This window comes from Tamandua tetradactyla, chromosome 15, assembly GCF_023851605.1.
Source record: "Tamandua tetradactyla isolate mTamTet1 chromosome 15, mTamTet1.pri, whole genome shotgun sequence".
Lineage (NCBI taxonomy): Eukaryota > Metazoa > Chordata > Mammalia > Pilosa > Myrmecophagidae > Tamandua > Tamandua tetradactyla.
The window spans coordinates 48,319,132-48,341,439 of record NC_135341.1 but is presented as its reverse complement, the minus strand read 5'-3'; the positions used below and the strand labels follow the sequence as shown (position 1 = coordinate 48,341,439).

At 40.8% G+C, this 22,308-nt stretch overlaps 1 protein-coding gene across 1 annotated transcript in view; it reads right to left on the bottom strand.

The window, feature by feature from the left end:
• The window catches only part of SCN11A (sodium voltage-gated channel alpha subunit 11), a 160,764-nt gene extending 149,001 nt beyond the window's left edge, over positions 1 to 11,763 (bottom strand). Inside the window, exon 1 of the mRNA XM_077129771.1 lies at positions 11,693 to 11,763. The gene's annotated coding sequence lies outside the window, so the exon portion shown is untranslated. The remainder of the gene's footprint in view (positions 1 to 11,692) is intronic.
• Positions 11,764 to 22,308: the final 10,545 nt, after the last annotated feature.

Genomic DNA, 22,308 nt, shown 5'->3' with positions numbered 1-22,308 from the left:
TGTTGGAATGCAGTACACCAGATATGGAATGGCTTTTTTTGTTTTGGAATGGCTTTTAAAAAGGGAATTTATTAAGTTAGATGTTTACGGTTCTATGGCTACTAAAATGTCCAAACTAAGGCATCCAGAGAAAGATGCCTTGGTTCAAGAAAGGCCACTGGATCTGGAACACCTCTGTCTGCTGGGATGGCATGTGGCTTGCATCTGTTGGGGTCTCTGGCTTTTTGTTTCAAACACCTTCCCTGGGGCAGGCCATGGTGGCTCGGTGACAGAGTTCTCGCCAGCCATCCTGCCATGCCAGAGACCCAGGTCCAATTCCCGGTGCCTGCCCATGCAAAAAAAAAAAAAAAAAAAAAAAAAACCTTCCTTGGGGGCATTCTCTTTCTTCATCTCTAAAGGTCTCTGGCTATGTGGTCTCTCTCAGTTCTGAAGCTTTTTTTCCAAAATGGCTCTCTCTTAAAGGGCTCCAGTAACCCCATCCTAAATAAGTGGAGACACATCTCCATAGAAACCATTTAATCAAAATTATCACCCATAATTGGGTGGGTCACATCTCCATGGAAACAATAGAAAACCCAGCAATATTGAATGATGATTAAAGAATATGGCTTTTTGGAGGTACATGAAAGTTTCAAACCAGCACGGAAGGGTAAAGGACCAGAATAGCTAAAACCACCTTGAAAATGAAGAATGAAGTTAGAGGAGTCACACTTTCCAATTTGAAAACTTATTGCAAAGCTATAGTAATCAAAACAGTGTGGTACTGGAACAAGGACAAACATTTAGGTCGATAGAATTAAATTAAGAGTTCAGAAATAAACCCTCATATCTATGGCCAGTTTATTTTTTACAAGGATTACAAATCCACTCAATGGGGAAAGAACAGTCCCTTCAAGAAATGGTGCCAGGAAAACTGGATATCCATATGCAAAAGAATGAAAGTGGACCCTTATCTCATACCATATACAGGAATTAACTCAAATTGCTAAAAGAAATCAAAGAAAATCTAAATAGGTGGAAAGACATTCTGTACTCATGGATAGGAAGGTTGAATATCATTAAGATGTCAATTCTACCCAAATTGATCTGCAGATTCAATGCAATACCAATCAAAATTCCAACAACCTATTTTGAAGATGTGGAAAAGCTAGTTATCAAATTTATTTGGAAGGGAAAGAGAACTTGAATAGCTAAAAATATCCTTTAAAAAAAAAAAAGCAAAAAGAATGAAAACACCCCCTGACTTTAAAGTTTATTATAAAGCCAAACTGGTCAAAACAGCATGGTATGGCACAAAGATAGAAACATTGACCAATGGAATTGAATCAAGAGTGCAGAGATAGACCACCAAATTTATGGTCCATTGATCTTCAATGAGGCCTGCAAATCCACTGAACAGGGACAAAATAGTCTTTTCAATAAATGGGCGTAGGAAAACTGGATAGCAATAGCCAAAAGAATGAAAGAGGACCCCTTCCTTACACCCTATACAAAAATTAATTCAATTGGATCAAAGACCTAAATATAAGAGCCATGCCATAGAACTCCTAGAAGAAAATATAGGGAAACATCTTTAAGACTTAGTAATAGGAGGTAGCTTCTTAAACTTTACACCTAAAGCACAAGCAATGAAAGAAAAAATAGATAAATGGAAACTCTTCAAAATTAGAAGCTCTGTGCCTCAAAGGACCTTGTCAAAAAGGTGAAGATGAAGCCAACTCAATGGGATAAAATGTATGGAAACCATATATTGGACAAAAGTTTGATATCCTGTGTACCAAAAGAAATTATACAGCTCAACAACAAAAGAACAAACAACCCAATTATAAAATGGGCAAAAGATATGAACAGACATTTTTCCAAAAGGCAAATACAAATGACTGAAAAGCACATGAAGAGATGCTCACCTTCATTAGCTAAAGGGGAAATGCAAATCAAGACTACAATGAAATATCATCTCAGAACTATAAGAATGGCTGCCATTAAACAAATAGAAAACTACAAATGTTAGAAAGGATGTGAAGAAACTGGAACACTTATTCATTGCTGGTGGGTATGTATAATGGTACAGCCACTGTGGAAATCAGTTTGGCAGTTCCTCAGAAAACTAAATATCAAGTTGCCGTACAACCCAGCAATACCAATACCAATACTTGGTATAACCCAGAAAAGAGAAAGCAGTGACATGAACAGATATTTGCACACCAATGTTCCTAGCAACACTATTTACAATTGTCAAAAGATTGAAAAAATCCAAGTGCCCATCCACAGATGAGTGGATAAAAAAAATGTGGTATATGCATATGATGGACTATTATGAAGCTGTAAGATAGACTGAGGTCCTGAAACACATGAAAATATGGATGAACCTTGAGGACATAATGTTGAGTGAAATAAGCCATATGGAAAAGGACAGTGTATTAGCTTGCTAATGCTGCTGGAAAGCAATATACCAGAAATTGAATGGCCATTAAAAAGGAAATATAAAAAGTCACAAGTTACAATTCTAAGGCCATGAAAATGTCCAAATTAAAGCACCAACAAGAGGTTACCTTCACTCAGGAAAGGCCGATGCTGTCTGGAACACCTCTGTCAATTGGGAAGGCACATGGCTGGCATCTCCTGGTCCCTCATTCCTGGGCTTTGTTGCTTTCAGCTTCTGTTTCCTGTGGTTTCCTTTCTAAGCATCCATGGGCCTTCACTTAGCTCTTCTGGGACACAATTCTGGGTTATGCTTGCATAGCATCTCAGGAGAAGGCACACAGTGCTTGCATAGCATCTCAGGAGAAGGCACATGCTCTGTCCTTGTCTAGGCATCTCCTCTCTCTGTTGGTACCCTAAGCATCTCCAAACATCCATGTCTCTGTCAGCTCTGATGCAACTGTTCTCCAAACATCTGCATCTGAATTTCCAAACGTCTATGCCTCTGTCTACATCCCAGGTTTCTTCAAAATGTTTCCCCTTTTAAAGGACTCCAGCAAATCAATCAAGACCCACCCTGAATGGGTGAAGTCACACCTCCATCTAACCAAAAGGCCACACCCACAATTGGGCATGTTGCATCTCTGTGGAGATAATCTAATAAAAAATTTCCACCTCATGGCATCAAATCAGGATCAAAAGAAACAGTTACCCCCACAAGATTAGGTCGGGATTAAAACATGGCTTTTCCAGAGTACATAATAGTTTCAAAACAGCACAGACAGATACTGTATGATTTTGCTATTATGGCTCTGATAAATGTAAACTTGGAGGCTTACAATATAGACTATAGGGGGCATAGAGGCACACAGAAGCTTGAGATGGGTGAATGGTTACCCAGTAAGGTTGAACTTCAATGTAAGGGAACAGATAGAAGTGAAGGTAGTTCGTTAGTGGGTTATAACATTGCCGAATTGAAGGTGATTGGATTGAAAGGGGATGTATAGAATCATATATCCCACTGATTAACTCTACAATAATAAATAAGTTCTTGCACAAACTACTTCAAAGATTTGATCTTGTACAAAGAGTCAACACTAGAGAGGTATGGGGAAAAACTAATATTGAATGCTATGGCCTATAGTTAATAGGAAGATATCAACAGTAGCACAGCAATATTAGGGATAAATAACTGGGGGGTGGGGACAAGAGATAAGGGGAGGTTTAGATTTGATATTTGGTGAGACTGTGTTTATCGGTTCTTTGTCTTTCTTGGCCAATGAAAATTGTCTAAAATTGAGAGTGCTGATGGTTGTACAATGAAGTGAGGACACATGTAGCACAGGGATTATTTATTTTGGACATTATCCATGATGCCCAATAGATGGAGGGGCTGAAGGGTATAATGACTGAGAAACAGAATTGCAAACCGTGATGTATATACATGACAGAATTTTGTATGGCTACAGAAAGGAACGAAGTAGTGAGGCACACAATGAAGTGAATGAACCTTGGGGACATTATGTTTGGCAAGATAAGCCAGAAACAAAAGAACAAATATGGTATGATTTCTTCTAGAAAATACTTAAAAGAGAATTGGAGCCTAGATTGCAAGCTCTTATAGCAATCACACTTAGTCCAGAGTTGTAAGTGTATTGTAGATTCTGAGATGCTATGCTTTATGTGTATAAGCTGGTATTTCCTTGGAACTTTGGGTACCTCTGGGACATCTAAGACTCAGAGGTGGAGATCTGCAGCTCTGAAAGTCAGCATTGCTACATACAACAACTGTTACAGTAACCAAAAAAGGGTCAGACTTCAATTAGAGATAAAATCAAATCCGATTTGGTTGGGACAAAGGAAAATCAGAATATAGGGCAAAGGATGATAGTGTATGTATCCTAGAGCTTCACCTACTGCAGAAGACCAAAGGCAAAGAGGTTTACTGTGTCTAGAACCTAAATCTTTTGTTAACACATGATCTAAATCCACCTACCTGGATAGCTTATTTAAAAACCCAAACACATGGAGCCCAGAACAGAAACGAGGCCTTGTAATTCTGTACAACTTAATGTAATATCTGGATATATCCCAGACTATGGTGGGTTGATAATTAAAAAGCATTTGTATAGTCCCTTGAGGAACTGGAGAAAAAATATGGGAAACTCCTGGTGCTCTCTCAAAGATTAGGAACTCCCAAGAAAATAGGCCAAGGCCTTGATTTTGAGGCTTGGCATTGTGAAACATATTTTTGTAGTGTAGAAGCTAAGACTATCTACAATTATGCTCAAGAGTTGCTTCCAGGAAAGCTCTTTTGTAGCTCAAATACCTCTCTTTAAGTTCAACTCTGCAAGGAAACTCATTACCCTCCTTCCCCCTTCTTGGAACATGACATTCAGCTGACAACATGGACGTGACTCCCTGGAATGACATTGGCCCTGGCACCGTGGGATTGACAATGTCTGCCAAGCAAAAAAGGAGGAAAATATGTAACAAAATAAGGTGTCAGTGGCCAAGAGAGTTCAAATGGAGTTGAGAGACTATTCTGGAGGTTACTCGTATGCAAACTTCAGCTAGATATTACTAATTGGCACTGTTTGCCAAACCCAAGCCAACATCATTCCTATTAACCCTAAAGAACACCCAGGGCTCTATCTGAGACCCTACAAAAGTTGCATGCACTAAGTTTACTTTTCAGAGAACTTTAACTTTCAGATTGTTCCTAGACCAGATAAGCCCTGAAACCCAGAAGAGACAGCCTCTTAGGAATATCAGTCAGTTCCATCCCTCTATCCCATATTGTTGATACCCCTTTTCCTAATGAAAAAGTTAGAATGGCCATAGCCCAAATATCCCTAAAGATTGGGAGAAGGATCAAAGAAGAAGTTAGGATTTAACCACTGAGTATGACTGCTGAATCATTATATTGATAATTCTTTTTAGTCTCCAGTTATCTTGGAGCAGCCAGAAGGAAAAACTCAAAATTGTGGAACTATAACCCATCCCAAACTCTGAAAACTGTTCTATCACACTTATTTTAAATGTGTTTTAAAATTTTTTGCTTATTTTTTTTGTGTAACAATAAAAATGTTTAAACATTAACTAAAAATGGGTCAAAGAACTAAAACATACAAAATACAAAGAAAATATATAGGGAAACATCTTCAGGACCTAGTATTAGGCAATGGATACCTAAACTTTATGTTAAAAATATAAGCAGCAGGGCGGGCCGCGGTGGCTCAGCGGGCAAAGTGCTTGCCTGCTATGCCGGAGGACCTCGGTTCGATTCCCGGCCCCAGCCCATGTAACAAAAACGGAGAAACAGAATACAATAAAACAAGAAAATGTTTAAAAATGTTTCCCTTTCTTCCTTCCTTCCTTCTATCCTTCCTTCCTTCTCTCTGTCTTTAAAAAAAAAAAAAAAAATATATAAGCAGCAAAATAAAAAGTAGATAAATTAGATATCATAAAAATTAAAACTTTTTGCATCAGTAAACATTGTCAAGAAAGTGAAAAGACAATATACTAAATAAATGGATGAAAATATCTGGAAACCATACATATAAACCTGATAAGGTTTAATATCCAGAATGCATAAAGACCTCCTACAGCTCAACCACAAAAAGTTAAACAACTCAATTCAAAAAAGGGCAAAGGACTTGAACAGACATTTCACCAAAGAAGATATACAAATGGCCAATAAGCATGTGAAAAAAATCATCAACATCACTACCCATTAGGGAAATGCAAATGAGAACCCCCAATGAAATACCACTTCACACCCACTGGAATGGCTTTTATTGAAAAAAAAAGAAAGAAAGAAAGTAACAAGTGCTAGTGAAGATTGAAAAAACTGGAACCCTCAGTCATTGTTGATAGGAATGTAAAATGGTACAGCCACTGAAGAAAACTGTTTGACAATTCCTTAAAAAGTTAAGCATATAACCCAGCAATCCCACTTCTGGGCATATAACCAACATAATTGAAAGCAGAGACTCAAAAAGATATTTGTACATTGATGTTCCTAACATTATTCACAATAGTCAAAAGGTAGAAACAATCCAATGGATAAACAAAATATGGTATATATATATATGTATATATATGACGGAATATTATTCAGCCATAAAAGGAAATGAAGTTATAATATATGCTACAACATTGATGAACCTTGGAGATTTCATGCTGAGTGAAATAAGTGAGACACAAAAGGACAAATTCTGTAAGATCTCACTTTTATGAAATAAAAAGATATGCAAATTCATAGTCAGAAATTAGAATACAGGTTACTAAGGGGTAGGTGTGAGTGATGGGTAATGGGGAGTTAATGCTTAGTTGGCACAGAGTTTCTGTTTAAGGGGATAGAAACATTTTGGTAAAGGATGGTGGTAATCACTGCACAATATTGTAAATGTAACAATATATGTAACACCACTGAATTGTATACTTGAAAGTGGTTAAAATAAGAAATTTTATATTGTACATGTTACTACATAACAATGTTTTTTTAAACCCACAGAACTGTACAACACAGAGTGAACCCTAATGTAAATTATGAACTTCAGTTCATGATATAACTATAATAACATTGGTTCATCTATCAGAACAATGTACTATACTAATCCAAAATGTTAGTAATAAGGAAATATGTCTGACAGACAGCTCTGTATATTCTGCAGGATTTTTCGGTAAACCTACAACTGCTCTAAAAAATAAACATTGAAAAAAATTTAGTTGATACTGGAGTTGGAAAAGAAAATATGGAGGGAAGCTCAGGGGATACCAATTACCTCATCAAGACATTCTATGGAGGTTGATACAATTATAAGTATAACCATTATTATTATCTATTATAATAGATAACATAATCTATTATCCTTAAGATTATAGAGGTAATCACATGCAGAACCAAATTTAAAATAAAAGTAACAAAAACTGGAGGACTTAGGAGGGGAGAGGGATTAAAGCCTATAAACTAAATTCTTCATCTTGCATGGGGCAATTCAATCACTTTTAGAAAACCTTGGTAAATAAAAAAAATAGAAATATAAGCAAATTATTTAGATGTAAAGAGTCAATGACTGGAAAAATTAAAAACTGAAATGGTTAAAAGTGGAACTGGGGATACAGGGGAAAGTGGATACTCCATTTTCATTTTATATCCTTCCCAACATTTTTTCCTTCTGAGCTATTTGAGTTATGTGCATGCGTTACTTTTATAGAGCTTTTAAAAGGATTGTAAAACTCATTCAGGGGTTCAAAATATCCTCTGATTCAAAATAGAGAGTCACAATATCAGGTACAAATGACAGGTTCTAAATATCCTTGTGTCATAAAAGAAGCACTCTTAACTTGCAGCCCTAGGCCAGAAGGCCAGTGACAGGTGAATTATGATTTGACATGGGGAAATCACATAACTGTGCAATTCCTGAGGAAGTATACAAGACCTCAGAGGCAAATGGGCTTTCCTTGGGATGGCTGCTGAGGGGCTGCTTTCCAGAGACAACTCTGCTCATGCTTCTTTTTGTACTGCCAGTGTACACAGGCCCCACTCCCCCTGAATAGACAAAAGACACTCAGCTAGGAAGGAAGGGGGCCTTCCTTCCCTAAGAAGAGACCCTAAATTCCTCAGAAATTCCCTTACAGTTCAGATGAGGTAGCTCCAGGAACTGCTTCAAGTCCATAAGCTTTATAGGGGTATTTAGAGATGAACTCCAATTGTTTATTGATTCATTCATTTACTCCTTAAATATTTAATGAACCTTATTATGTGCCAGGCACTGTGCTGGGCACTAGGAGTACAAGGTGATAGAATACACTGTGTGTACCCTCAAGGTTCTTACAATCATGTGAGAATCAGGTAAGTAAAGGACGGAGGATGAAACCACACCGTGACTATGCCTACACAGTACGAGTGAGCCCTGCAGGCTGCGGGAGCCCAGGGAAGGAAGAGGTTATGAAGAACTGCAAGTCATTTAGCTCAGAGGAGAGGGGAAGAGGGTGTTTTAGACAGTGGAGAACATGTGTGTGAAAGCGTTGATGGTAGCACAAGAGCTTTACTTCTTCTTTATTAATTTTCCCATAACTATAAATTTATATAACCTTATTGTGCTAGACATTTTCAGTTTGCCCTTCAGTTCACTCCCTATCCTTTTCCACCCTGCTCTGCTCCCCCATAAAGCTGACCCACATGGGATGTACTATTGGGGTCTCTTGTATTTGTGACTTCTGGTTGGGTTTGGCCAAAGGGTGGCACCAGAAGGGAATCCTGAAAATGGTAGGAAAGTGAGGTCAGGAATTTCTTCCTTCAGCTCCCTCCCTGGTGGCCATAGGTTGACTGACTCCTACACAGAGCTGCAACTCCCATCACGTGGCACACTCCTTACAGCTCTCTCTCTACTTCTGGCACTTCCCTTCCCTTCAGATATGGGGTGTAATGGCACCCCACTTTCACCAGCCCCGGAACGGTGCCATCATTTGTTCCCATTACTAAGCTCTGCTCACACCTTTGTAAAAAGACCTCAAAATGTCTGATTTGAATGTGCTGTTTGTTTCCTGCCAGGGACCTGGCTGATAGAATAATCCATTAATAAAATTTAGAAAAGAAGAGGAAATGATCTCCCAGAAGCCAAAGCTACCTAATATATCCATGTTGTAATATTTTGGTGTATTTCTTTTCATCTTTTTTGTGTATATATTTTACATAGTTGATATTATTATTTATATGCAATTTTCCATCCTGACCTTTTAATCTTAGAACATAAACACTTTAACAATGCTAGTTATCATTTAATGGTGACTACACTATTCCAGGTAAAATGTTGGATGTGTTAAAATATACTATCTTATTGAATCCTCAGAACAACCTCATGAGATGATTATCCCTGGGGACTTCTGAAAGGAAATCATCTGGAATCAAGGTAAATTATTTGCAGACTCCTCTCAAAGGGAAGGAGTTTTAACCTTATACCTGCCTTGACTAGTGTTTGTCACTGTAACCCTTTTCTGGCATCTCATTTCCTTATCTAAGAATAGGTTTGGCTTATTTTGCCTTCCTTTAGAACCTGGAGATTGTTCCAGCTTCTTTTGTGATTATATCCGTGGATAGAGATGCTCTGAATGTTTTGTCCATTTGCAATGTCAGGTGAATAAAATGTAGCCACCCCAGAACCCTTCTCAGAAGGGTTCCCTCTCTTGGTCAATGGCACCAGAATACATCCATCCACAGAGAAAAGAGAATCAACAAGTCACATCAGCACATCCCAAGCACTTCTCAAATCCCTCCCTTCTTTCCATCCCCAAACCGTGGTCTTAGTTCCTAGTCCCTCATTAGCCTAGCAAGATTCTACTCATCCTTCCAGTCTTGCCTCAAATCTCATCATCTTTGGGAAGATCAATCAGGAACAGTCAGTGGCTCCCCTTGTGGCCCCTTAGCACTCTGGACAGCTTCCCTTCTTGGATTTATTAGATTATCATTGTAGACATTTGTGTCTCTCTACCAGACCACCAGAGGGCTCGGGATGGGCCTTGTTCATTGGATTCCCAGCATATACAAGGTACTCAGTAAATGCTCATCAAGCGAAGAAGCTCTCTACTACTCAGAATAAAACCCACACTTAGCTTCAAGGGCAATTTTTGAAATCTAGACACATATTTTTCTCTTCAATTTCCAGAAAAGTATGAATCAGAAAGACCTCAGTTCTTCCTGCTGAATTCAGCATTTTGTAACACAGGATTCCTGAACTACCTGCATTAGAACTACTTGTGTTTGACAAAATGCGTATCCCTGAGTTCAACCGAAGATCTACTGAATCTGAACCTCTAGAGACAAGGAATCTGCGTTTGTAACAAGCATGCCAGATAATTCTTGTGCTTACTGAAATTTGAGAATTGCTGCTTGGAGTAATACTGGCAATTAGTCGAAGTAGTAAGTTCCTCCTTATGTGCAGATATTCCCTCCCCAAGAGTCTATGTCTCCACCAAGGAAGGAAAGGAAGCCTGTTTCAGGGAGCCAAACTGGATACCCTGACCCTCACACTTTACCCAAACCATTGGGTAAGTCATAAAAGTTTTATAACTACGCACCCAGAACATGTTAGCATGGATTTGGTCCAGATAATCTGAAATTTTAAAGGTCCTTGCTGAGCTTAATAAGAGTGACCAGCTATTGAGCTATGGGCTAAGCTCTATGCCAAGTGCTTTAAATGGATTATCTCATAAATTCACAAAAATTCTACAAGGCAAGTATTATTATATCACCCCCGTTTTACAAAAGAAGACAGTGAGATTTAGAGAAATTGAGAAACTTGTTTATATTTACACAGCTGCCAGAGAATCTCAAGCCCAAGCTATCCAATTCCAGAACTTAACTACCTTGTAATTCCGCCTGCCTGCCTAGTTCTTTGTGCTTAAAGCACAGATATCCCCAAAGAGCAGGGAAAGGGAAGCAGGAGGAGAAAGCTACACTGCTTCCACTTCAGGCTGGGCTGGGTCCAATGTGGCATGCCTCCTAGGACTACCAGCCCCCATTTGTCATCTTTCAATCACATTTCAGTCCCACAGGCATTCCACTGGTCTCACTATGACTGCTCCCCTTCCCCTCCAAGTCAGCCAGTCCAATGACAGATGTGCCCTACAATATGTGCTCTGTCCTCTTTTGGATGGTGAGCTGAACAAGAAATTCTTGACTTTGGTGACATATAAGCCACATTCATTAATGTAAGCTATAAAAAATAGTATTTCCTTCTCTACGCATGGATCCCATAGGAAAATCAGAAAGCAAATGAACATAAAAAGACTTAAACACAACCAATCTCAATTGGAGCCAATCCCGAGATTAGTTTGCTTGCTCTTCCGAAAAGAAACCATATGCATCGATTTCTGATTAAATTAATTGGCTACAGGGAATTCAGAAAACATTTGGAGGGTTTGCATGATAACCACAGCTGGAGATAAGATTTGACCTTTTGTAGAAAAGTTCAACTCCTGACACTCCAGGGCTGGGAGCACCTACCAAGCCAGCCAGCCAGCCAGCCCTGCCCACATGCCTTGGCTGCCCTTTCAGAACAAATGAATCACCTGATGGATTCAATCACTTAAGCTGCATATCTCTCCCCTGGTCTCTGCTTCTGAATGGGGTCAGGAAATGATGCCAAAAAGCCTGTATTCCCCCCACTGAAGGGGTTGGGGGGACCCATCCAAGTTCCAAAGTGGCAGGCCCCAGCCTGGAAAGAACAGAAGGGAGAGACCACCTTTGGCCCAAAGGACTTACCTACCTTCTGGTCAGGCCACTCCAGACTGCAGCACCAGTGATACTTCCCAAGACTCTGTGCCTTCCAAGGCTCTGTCCACGGAGTGTGTCTCTTGCCAGAGCCAAAGCTCCTGCTCCAGGCAGCCCGCGTCCTTCTGGGAGGGGCGGCTCAGAAACTGGGTGGAGAGTCTGGAGGAAGGCAAATGGGAAGGGAGCCAAAGTGATTTTAAAGAATCTCGTAGGAAACCCTGTAACCGGAGAAATGACTGAGAGGGTACTTACATTTATACTTTGGAATCATCTGCCTTTAATCACTGCTTAATCTAACTCTACAAAAAGCATCATTAATAAAGAAACAGGTTGTTGTTTTTCTTTGGCCTCATCCAAGTGGGTGAGGGAATAGAAAAAGAAGACTATCTGAAAAGCCATGCTGTGCTTTTGTGCTCAGGTCAGCTTGCAGGCTGCCTAACCCAGGGTCTCTGACTCACTCTTTGTCTTAGGACCTACTGAGACCCACACAAGGTAGCATTGCTTATAATGCACCCACTCAGCACCACCCTCTTTCCTTCCTGTGCCATCCACACTGGGATTCAGACCTAGGAAAATGATCTGCCTGCTCATATGGCGGCCATAAGGGACTCCAGACTCCAAGAAGATTCTAGCCATCAGAGCAACTCTGTGACAGGCCTGCCACTGAGCCCAAAACTCTCCCATATGAGCTGTTTTTTTAATTCCTAGGGAATTTGGGTAGTGACACACCAGCAGTGACTGTCACCTTCAGGAGCTAGTTGACAGCCCACTGAGATAAAAGATCAGCCCCTGATTTTTAAGGAGTCAGGCAGTGGGGTGTAGATGTTGATGGGGAGCCAAGGCTGGACAGGGGTCACACACAACTTTCCTCTCTCTGTGGTCCTACCAGAAGGGGCACTGAATACTAATCAACAGAAAAGGGCTTGAGTCCTAGCTCTACCACTAAGTAGTGTGATAAATGATGTTTCACTTAATTTCTCTTTTTCTTAGTTTTCTCCCTGTAAAATGGAACAAATTATTTCAAACTTCCCTGCTCTTAAGGAGCAAATGTGATAATAGCAATAAAGGCACTTTATAAGTACTACATATATGTATCTATTGATATTTCTCTTAATTTTTAAGAGGGACAATGCTTGGTCACTTTTCCCCCCTCTGCCGGCCCAGGAAGAGGAATTGAAACCATAGAGACAGGATTTGCTCCAGGCCTGGCATGATGCATATGGCCTGGACTTCTTAAGCAGTGATGAGAAATTCTAAACGCTTGCCTGATTTCAAGGTCATACTCAGAAAAGACCAAAGAATGGGAGAAACAGAGTGAATAAGCACCTTCTACATGAATAAAAACATGTGTGCATTTGAGGAGGTAAAGGAAGATTTTGAATCCATTATCTTAAAGGCCTTAGCCTTTTTTAATATTAATTCTTTGTAAATATTATTTTCCTAAGCTATTAAGTGATATACAGACCTCCTGATCTATTTCAATTAGATGCAAATGATTTCAAGTGTAAGGACTTAGGAGTAAGGGGTAATAAACACAGGCCACCAGAGGCCATGATTACTTTGCACCCAGAAATATGGGCTTGGCATTTAAGACTTTCCTCAGACTCTTCTCTTCTGTGGGAAACTTGGGAAAGGCAACCATGCACTTGATAGATAGAGCAGAGTGCCTATTCAGAGTCCACATAGCAAGAGGAAGCTAAGATGATGGGCCAGCAACATCCAGAGTGACCCCCCACATTGCAACCCTGGGGCCACACAATATATTGCCCTCCCTCAGGTACTATCAGACAATGAGACCTTACTAGTGTCAGACCAACTTCAGAATCAGTGGCCAGTTAAGGCACCTCAGCTTTAACAGTAGACATACCTTCTCCATCTGTTCATTTAGCAAAAATAACATTGAGCCTCCATCATTGCAGAGCACCATGCCAGGCCCTGGGAATATAAAAACAAGACTTGAGCCTTTGAACGGCATGGGGTCAGCTGTGTGAGAAAGGTACACAAAAATCCATAAACCATAAAAAGAGCATAAAAAAGCTGCAAGCAAGATACAAACAGAAGCCTTCACAGCACAGAGCAGGGAGCAATTCATTCTGGGAAAGCTTCCAAGAAGAGGTGGGATTTGAGCTGAGTCTTGGAGGATGAGTAAGAACTCAATAAGTGGGGATAGGCTTTCCAGGAAAAAGCATAAGCAAAGACACACGTGCCTGGAAGTACAGGGCGTGTGTAGAGAATCTCAAGTGGTCCCACGAGGATGCAATACTGACAATGGGAAAGGCGTAGAGAAAGAGGAGGCTACATTGAAAGAATGTTTTGCAGGGTCTTGAATACCACACTAAGGAGTTTGAACTTGAATTTTTTTTTTTTTTTTTTAAAGAGAGAGGGAGGAAAGGAAGGAAAGAAAGACAGAGAAGGAAGGAAGGATGGAAGGAAGGAAGGGAGGAAGAAAGGGAAACATTTTCTTATTTTTATTATATTTTGTTTGTTTTGTTTGTTTTGTTTGTTTTTTACATGGGCTGGGGCCGGGAATCGAACCGGGGTCCTCCGGCATGGCAGGCAAGCACTCTTGCCCGCTGAGCCACCACGGCCCGCCCAGAACTTGAATTTGTATTGAGTCACAACAGGCACAATGTTGGCTCCATCCTAAGCTTTTGATTAGTTTATGTATAACGACCAAGTCTTCTGTCCCCAGTATGCACCACTCCTGTGATATCTCACTGACAGTAAGGCAACCATGTAAATAAATAGGTGCTAAAGGCTAATATTGAGGGTGTGAGGTATGCCACAGCAGGTGTGAGCAGCCAAAGATGAGCAAAGAGTTTTTCAGGAAAACTTTGAGTGACGAAATCAAGGAGAACTGCCTCTGGCTGATTCTGAGGGCATAGGTCTGAGGAAGTTCAGAATCCATTTCCTACGAAGCAGTTCCCTTCGGAGTTCTAAGGTAGATCCCTGATGACTGGAAGCAATTTTCTTTCTGCCAAAGAGTGGGACTGCCGGGCAGGGCAACAGGAGAACCGAATACAGGAAACAGATTGGACCAAAGGAAGTTCAATCTTCCTTATGTTTCTTGGCCGCCACCTCTTCCTTCTCTTCCTAAGAAATGGCAGAAAAATGCTGAAAAACAATCCTGCCCAAACACTACCTGCTAAACAACATAGTTAAGTGACAGTAGCGCCACTGACAACTTCCCTCCCCTTGTCCTGATTTATTTTTTCCTACAGCACTTAGTGCTACCTGACATTCTACTATATACATATTTGTTTTCTTGCCTGTCACCCCTACAGTAAATGTGCTCCTTGAGGCCATACAGTTTCATAATCTTACACACTGCTATTACTCCATGCTTAAAACAGTACATGTCACTTAACAGGTACTTAGAAAGTGTTTGTGATTAAATAAAAGAACTACTCACTCCCTCACAGTCCTTTCTGAGATATAGATTTGTCTTCTCAATCCTGTCTCATCCAGGAAAATAAACCCTACCATGTCCTTGTTTATAAGATCTTTCTTTCACTCCTATCTTACATTTCCAGCCAGCCTCACCTAAGTATAAGCCCTTATCACCTCTTGCCTAGACATCTGTTCCAGCTCCTTCCTGTCAGCCTGTCTACATACTGACCACCCCTGCTCTAGCCAGGTCTCACTTTTCTCTGTCCCCTGATTGACCAGGTCCTGAGTTCACTCTGAAAATTGTTAAGGCCTCTTTCCTCTTTCTTTTTTCTCTCTCTCCCTTTCTCAGTCCCTCAATTCCTATTATTTCCAGAAGCATTTCTTGACTATGCAATCCCCCTCTGAGCTCTTTCAACAATATTAATAATCGATATTCCAATAACACATTGCATTTTGCATTTTTATGATCAACTCACAACAGTTATTTTAGATATTAGCCTTGCCCTTTGTTTAGTTTTCCCCCAAAGCATTAGACAAGTACTTCAGTGCAGGAGTTTACTTAGGAGGTGATCACAGGAAACAGGAGTGAGAAAGTAGGGAATATAAATAAGGTTGAGAGGAAGGAAAAGCCACCAAAGGGTATATATTGAAGGTGATTACTGATGTGGCCAACTGGGGTTCAGCCTCTCTGGATACTTTCTGAGAAACCACATAGAATGTACTTGAGAATTGGGAGACTGGAACATTTATCCTCTGGTTTACATCCCCTATAGGATGAGGGTTGCTGGCAGAGGCATTGTGGTAATCAGCCTCCAAGATGGCCCCAAGGATCTTTACCTCCTGATGTTTGTGTTCTTGTGTAGCCCCATCTCTAACTGAACAGAACTGACCTGTGGAACCAAAAGGGTATTGCAGAAGTGATGAGGTATCATTTCTGAAGCTGGTTATGAAAGGGGTTGCAATGTCTGCCTTTTCTCTTGGATTGCCCACTCCAGAGAAAGCCAAGTGCCTTGTTGTGAAGAAACTCAAGTAGAAGCAACCCTCTGGAAATTCCATGTAAGGAGGAACCGAGGCCTCTTGCCAATAGCCTATACTAACTTGCCAGCCATAAGCTATCTTGGAAGCAGCTCTTCCAAGCTCACTTAGGCATTAACTGCCTTCCTGCCTTCAAATCCCTAGGCTGTGTCTTCTCATGGACTGAGAGAGCTCCCATGGCTTTGGAGAATGCACTGAGGCTTGGAGAAAGCCAAGAGAAGCAAGACAGACAGACACTTGAGGTGGGATGTTGTCTGTGTACAAAGGACTTGTCCTCCAAAGCTTCACTTGAAGTCAGAGGAGACTGAGGGAATTTGATAGGGGGTATCAGCTACACTTAGAATTTCCTAAAAGATGGTTCCTATGTATTCTTCTTTTCCCTCCACAGAGTTTGCCAAAGGGCTGGACTTATGAGTAGGGACTGAGCAAAGACTTCAATGCCCAGTTCATAAGGTCTACTGCAACACAACAGTGAAAATTGCTCCAACTTTTAACTTTCATGTTATGTACCTATATTTAACATTTATTTAGCTATGTTTCTATTTTTTAACATAAATATTAAAAATATAAATTGGAAATTCTTTTGGTTGCAAGTTAACAGAATCTTAGCCCTAATTAATATAAGCATAAGAGAATTTCTTTGCAGGGCACAAGTGTGACCCCTTAGAATCCAAGGGAATCAAAGTTGCTACCCTCATGGAATAGAATAAATGAAGACCTGCAAGAAACTCAAGACGTTCTGTTTCTCCTTGTCTCTTGTTTGTGTTAATGTCCCATAGTCTCATGGCTCTCTCTTTGCTTTACACTGGCTTTCTCTTGTCCAAACTGACATCACAGAAAATGGCCACTCTCAACTACCATGTAGTTACATGCTGATCTCTTATTCCCAGATCCATTGTTCCTAGGGGGAAAAAAAAAAGGACTGACCAGCCCTGTCTGTTCTGACCCTGCATCAATCAACAGAAGTCAGGGAGATGGGAGAGGGGGAGTCATGGAGCCCCAATCACTGCCACCTGTAGATGGAGCAGGGAGAAGCAGTTCCTTAGGAACTCCCAAGTACGGACAGCAACAGCATCACAATATTGTAAGGACTGCATGAGACAACATTTATGAACTTTCCTTTGTATGCTCTTAAATAAAGGTACAACTTTATTGTGTTGTAGGAACCAGTATAGCACAGAGGACACAAACACCCCACATCCCACCCACCCTATACATGCACATGATTTAGAATCAAAGACCTGGACTTGACTCCCACTTTGTTCTACCACCTAATAGCCATGTGATCTCTTTAAAATTTCTGAATCTCAATGGCTTCTTTCAGATAAAGACACTGATAACACCTACTGTTTAAAATATTCATGAGCTTTAAATAATTACGGGATAAAGTTCCGTGAACTGTAAAGTATATGTTAAATAAATGTATGCAGTAGTGATTACATGTGTGGCCTCCCACCAGCTACCTACACTCCATATGTAGATACACATATACAAATCTTTGCACCTGTCACAACTCCTACCATATTCAAGCTCCAGCAAAGAGTAGCTACAGTGGATTGCTGGCAGGAGGGAGAGAAGAAGGGATGGAGGGCCACAGGGTGGGAAGGAACAAGGCAGGCAGATGGGCTTGCCGCCAGCTTGAGCCTGGCATCAGTCCCCAAATCTATATTGAAGCCTAGTGCAGGGACTGGCTGGAAGTCAAAAAGGATATAATTAACTTAAGAAACACAATAAACTTGTAGCAATTCTTAATAGCTTTAGAATATTTTCTTAATTTACCCTGACTTCATTCTTTTCAGTTTGTCCTTGTCAGAGAGGAAGGAAGGGGGAAAAGGCAAGGAAACACCTTAAAGGGACAACACCATAAAGCTTGTAAAGGGAATGAATGGGTGTTGGCTTTGAATAAATAAATCTCAGTGGCCTGTCATGGTATCCTATATGGGTGCGGCCACTCCCTTAGGGAATACATTGAGGAAGGAAGTCAAGCTGTAGGGACAGGAAGAAATATTTGTGACCGGACTCCCCCTTTCCTTGCTGTCCCTTAAAACAGCTGAGTGTGGTCCAAGGGCCTCAGTCCAGCGTCCTCTGAAGAGCAGAGGCAGGTTTGCCTTATGATGCCGTTTGATCATTTCAACTTTCTTTCTCTGCTTTTTCCAGACTAGGCAGAAAGTGGATGATGATGGTATTTCTAGCACAAATGTAAAGGCATCTGGAAAATTAATTCACATTGTGCATAGGAAGAGAGGCAAAGTTCCAAAACTGAAGGTTCAGGTTTGGAAATGGAATGCCTGAGAGTTACAGGAGGAATCAGATGAACTTCTTCTGCACTTGACCATGGCTTTAGGTTAATCGCTTAGTGCCAGTCTAACCTTGTTACTCCCTCCTCTGAAGTGGTGAGCACAAAGTCTTCTCTAGCTACTTCCCACATAAGGTGGCCCAACCGAAACCTCTAGTCATGCTTGACCCTGTGGTCATCCGCCACCATTTTGAAGTTTCCTTTTACCTAATACACAGATGTTAGCTGCCTGTATCTCTGCCATCTCTCACATCCATTCCTGCTGCCTCTTGTTTCTAGCCCTCCTAAAGAGCCCACTCTCATTAAGGCATTAGTGAGCAATGTAGACGTCACTAGTGTTTTTGTGGGACAGACAGGGAGGGATTTTCATTGCACAGCCCATAGTGAGAAGAGGGTCACTTCTTGGTCTTCCCCAGCCCTACTGGATCCTCAGTTATTTCTCTTTACTTCAATTTCTCATTATCTTTCTTTTCAGAAATGAAGCAAATGTCTTTCAATGCCTGCAGCATACCAGTTTTACAGAGACCTCCCCCCTTTCATTTTACGAGTTGCCCTTAGGGTCTTATCCTCCATTTCAAACAGTTTGCCTGAGTATTTCTTTCAAAGAAATAACTTCTTCTCTCCAGAAGAAATTTTAGTTCCTTCTCTCCAGAAGGAACATTTTGTCATCTAACTGAGTCTCCATAATTTGTAATTAAAGGTAGCATTGCTTTATTGATGTTGCTTTCAATTTTATATTGAATTTTCAAATTGAAAATGGCCACAAGAAATCTTAGTTAATGTTATTTCAAGACACTTTTCTTCAAGAGACACCTAGAGTGAGCCAATGTATACATGCTCGTAGATGCCCAGAGAGGCTGCCCATTGGAGCCCCTCTGCCACCGTTCCCTCTTCAAGTCACTCTCTAGGATTATCTGTGGCCAGTCAGTCCAGCATTGGCTTTTCAGCTCCCTGTAAGGTGGGCAAAGCCCCTCTTTGACTTCACCTAGCCTCAAAACTATGAACCCATAAACTTCCATTGTTGAAGCCAACTTATTGCATGCTATTTGTTTTAGCAGCCAGAAAACTAAAACAGGCCTTGTCTCCCCAGTTAGGGTGAAAGCTGCTCCAGGGTAAAGATTGTGTTCTCTTCCCTTGTATCTACTGACACCCAGCCTTGGGTGTTCAAGTTGAAATATTAACATTAATTAACATGCACATAAATTAACATTCAAGTTCCTGACTAAAGGGGAAAACGAATGCTAGATGTGAGATGGCTCAGCTGCTTCCAGAAAGACACTTGTGCTTCAAAGATAAAGGAAGGCTGGAGGAGAAGGGGAAGGAGGAAGAGAGGGAGGGAGGGAAAGCGCTTACTAAAAGCTTACGAAATACTCTGGAGAAGAGCAGAGCATCAGAACAAAGACACATTTAAAAGGGCAAAGGAAACACTAGATGGCTGTTAATGGTGAATTGAATGTGATAAATTATTACTTAAATTACTTGGTCTCCCTCCTTATTGTTATGCACAGTTAATTGGAGAGAAGAGACTGCTGCTGAGAAGAGCCTCAGAGTTGCAGCTAGCCTGGGTGGAGGTGGGAGGGGGCAACCGGAGAGCCTCACAGTATCAGGTTTGCAGCTTCTCCAAGACCAAGTAACTGTCATTAAAGGCTATTACTTAATCCTCAGCTTCCTACAGATCCCATTCCTGCATGCTCTGGTCCTACAACCAGCTCGAGCTGTTGGCAGGCAGGTGGCCTAAGGGAGAGAGAATCAAGGGCATGGGTTGAGTAGCCCTGAAGCAGGAGGGGGTCACCTAATGACCCCCCAGGTTTGAGCACCAAACATACTCCCCCTGGACCCTACCCTCATCCCAATGAAAGCCTTGTGTTCTCAATGACAGATTTAATCTCTGCTCAAAAACTTGGATCTTGAGTTTCTGTTTGTCTTAATATTTAGATTCTATTCCACATATACTAAGTTCTAACTAAGTTATAAAGTACTTAGTCAGGGAGCGGTCGAAGGAAACATACAGAAATGAGTAAAACACAGCTTCTTCTTTCACTCAGTTGAGAAGAAAGATCCAAGCTTATAAAATTCATTGTGGGCTGCATAGAAAAAAATCTCTCTAATACTTGATTTAAAACAAAGAATATGCTAGAGTCTTGGATTTTATAGTTAATCCTGTGGCCAAAGGCACAAGAGGAAGCCAGACTGAGAGGTATAGCCCCTTGGAAAGCAATGTGATGGCTCCACAGGACATAGGAGTGGGGTTGCCATATGATCCTGCAACCCCAGTTGCTAGGTATATACCTGGAGGAACTGAGAGTGGAGACATAAATGGACAGTTGCACACTGTGTGTATGGTGGCAGTATTCCTGATTAGCAATGGATGGAAGTAGCCTAAGGGTACAACGACTAAGGAACGGAAGGGGGAACTGTGGTGTATACATACAAGAGACTACTGAGTAGCTGCAAGAAAGAATGAGATTGTGAGGCATGCAACTATGTGAATGAAACTTCAGGACAGAATGTTGAATGAAATGTCAGAAACAAAAAGACAATGTCTCACTCGTGTGGACTAACTATAACATGCAAACTCGGAGAACTAAAGTCAAGAGCATGGGTTATTAGGTTGGGGCCTATCTTAAGGAGTCCTAGATTGTAATCTCTTACAACAGTCACATCTATTCTGGAGTTGTAACTGTTATTTCTAAATTCTGAGATGGTAAACTATTTGTGCATGGCCTGGTCATTCCCAGAAACTTCAGATATTTATGTGACACTTGAAACTTAGAGTTAGAGCACTGAAGCTATGAAAGTCAGCACTACCCCATATGGCAACTGTTAAGAAAGCTGAAAAAGGGATCAGACTTCGACTAGAGATATGAACAAAGCTGATCTGGACAGGACTGAGGTAGATCAGAACACAGGGTAAAAGATGATATGGTCCATATTTTAAAACTTCAACTTCTGCGTGAGCCCATAGGGAGAGATGTTTATTTAGCCCAAATTTATATTTTGAGTAGCACATTATCTAGTTTAACTTGTATGGTCAGTTTAGGCGAACATCAAAATTACATGGAATCTTGAATAGGGCATGAGATTTTCTTGGTTTATATAGGTTAGTGTGATGCCCGATATATCCCAAAGTAATTTGGGCAGAGAATAAAAAATTATTTGCAAAGTCCCCTTGGAAGACTGAAGAGAAAGGAGGAAATATTCAACTTCCCCATCTGGGGAATTCCTGATATTCTTGCAAGCAGTGGGACAACCAACTCAATAGGCTAAGCCCTATGAAACTTATTCCTGCAAAGGAGAAGCTAAGCTTACTTATAATTATGCCTAAAAGTCACCCCCAGAGAACCTCTTTTCTTGCTCAGATGTGGCCTCTTTCTCTAAGTCAACCCGGCAGGTGAACTCAATGTCCTCCCCTCTTCACTGGACATGACTCCCAGGGGTGTAGATCTCCCTGGCAATTTGGGAAGGAACTCTTGGAATGAGCTGGGATCAGCATGATGGGATTGAGAAAGACTTCTTGACCAAAAGGCGGAAGAGAAAAATGACACAAAATAAAGTTTCAGTGCCTGAAAGTTTACAGAGTTGAGAAGTTATCCTGGAGATTATTCTTATGCATTAAGATTATTTCTTATGCATCCATTTTTAGTTATGGTGCATTGGAGTGGCTAGAGGGAAGTACCTGAAACTGTTGAATTGTGTTCAAAGAGCCTTGATTCTTGAAGATGATTATATAACTATACAGTTTTTACAATGTGACTGTGTGATTGTAAAAACCTTGTGTCTAATGCTCTTTTTATCCAGGGTATGGGCAGATGGGGGAAAAAAATAAGTAAAAGTAACCAAATAAAGAACAGGGGGAGATAGGGATAATACAAAAATTGTATAGACT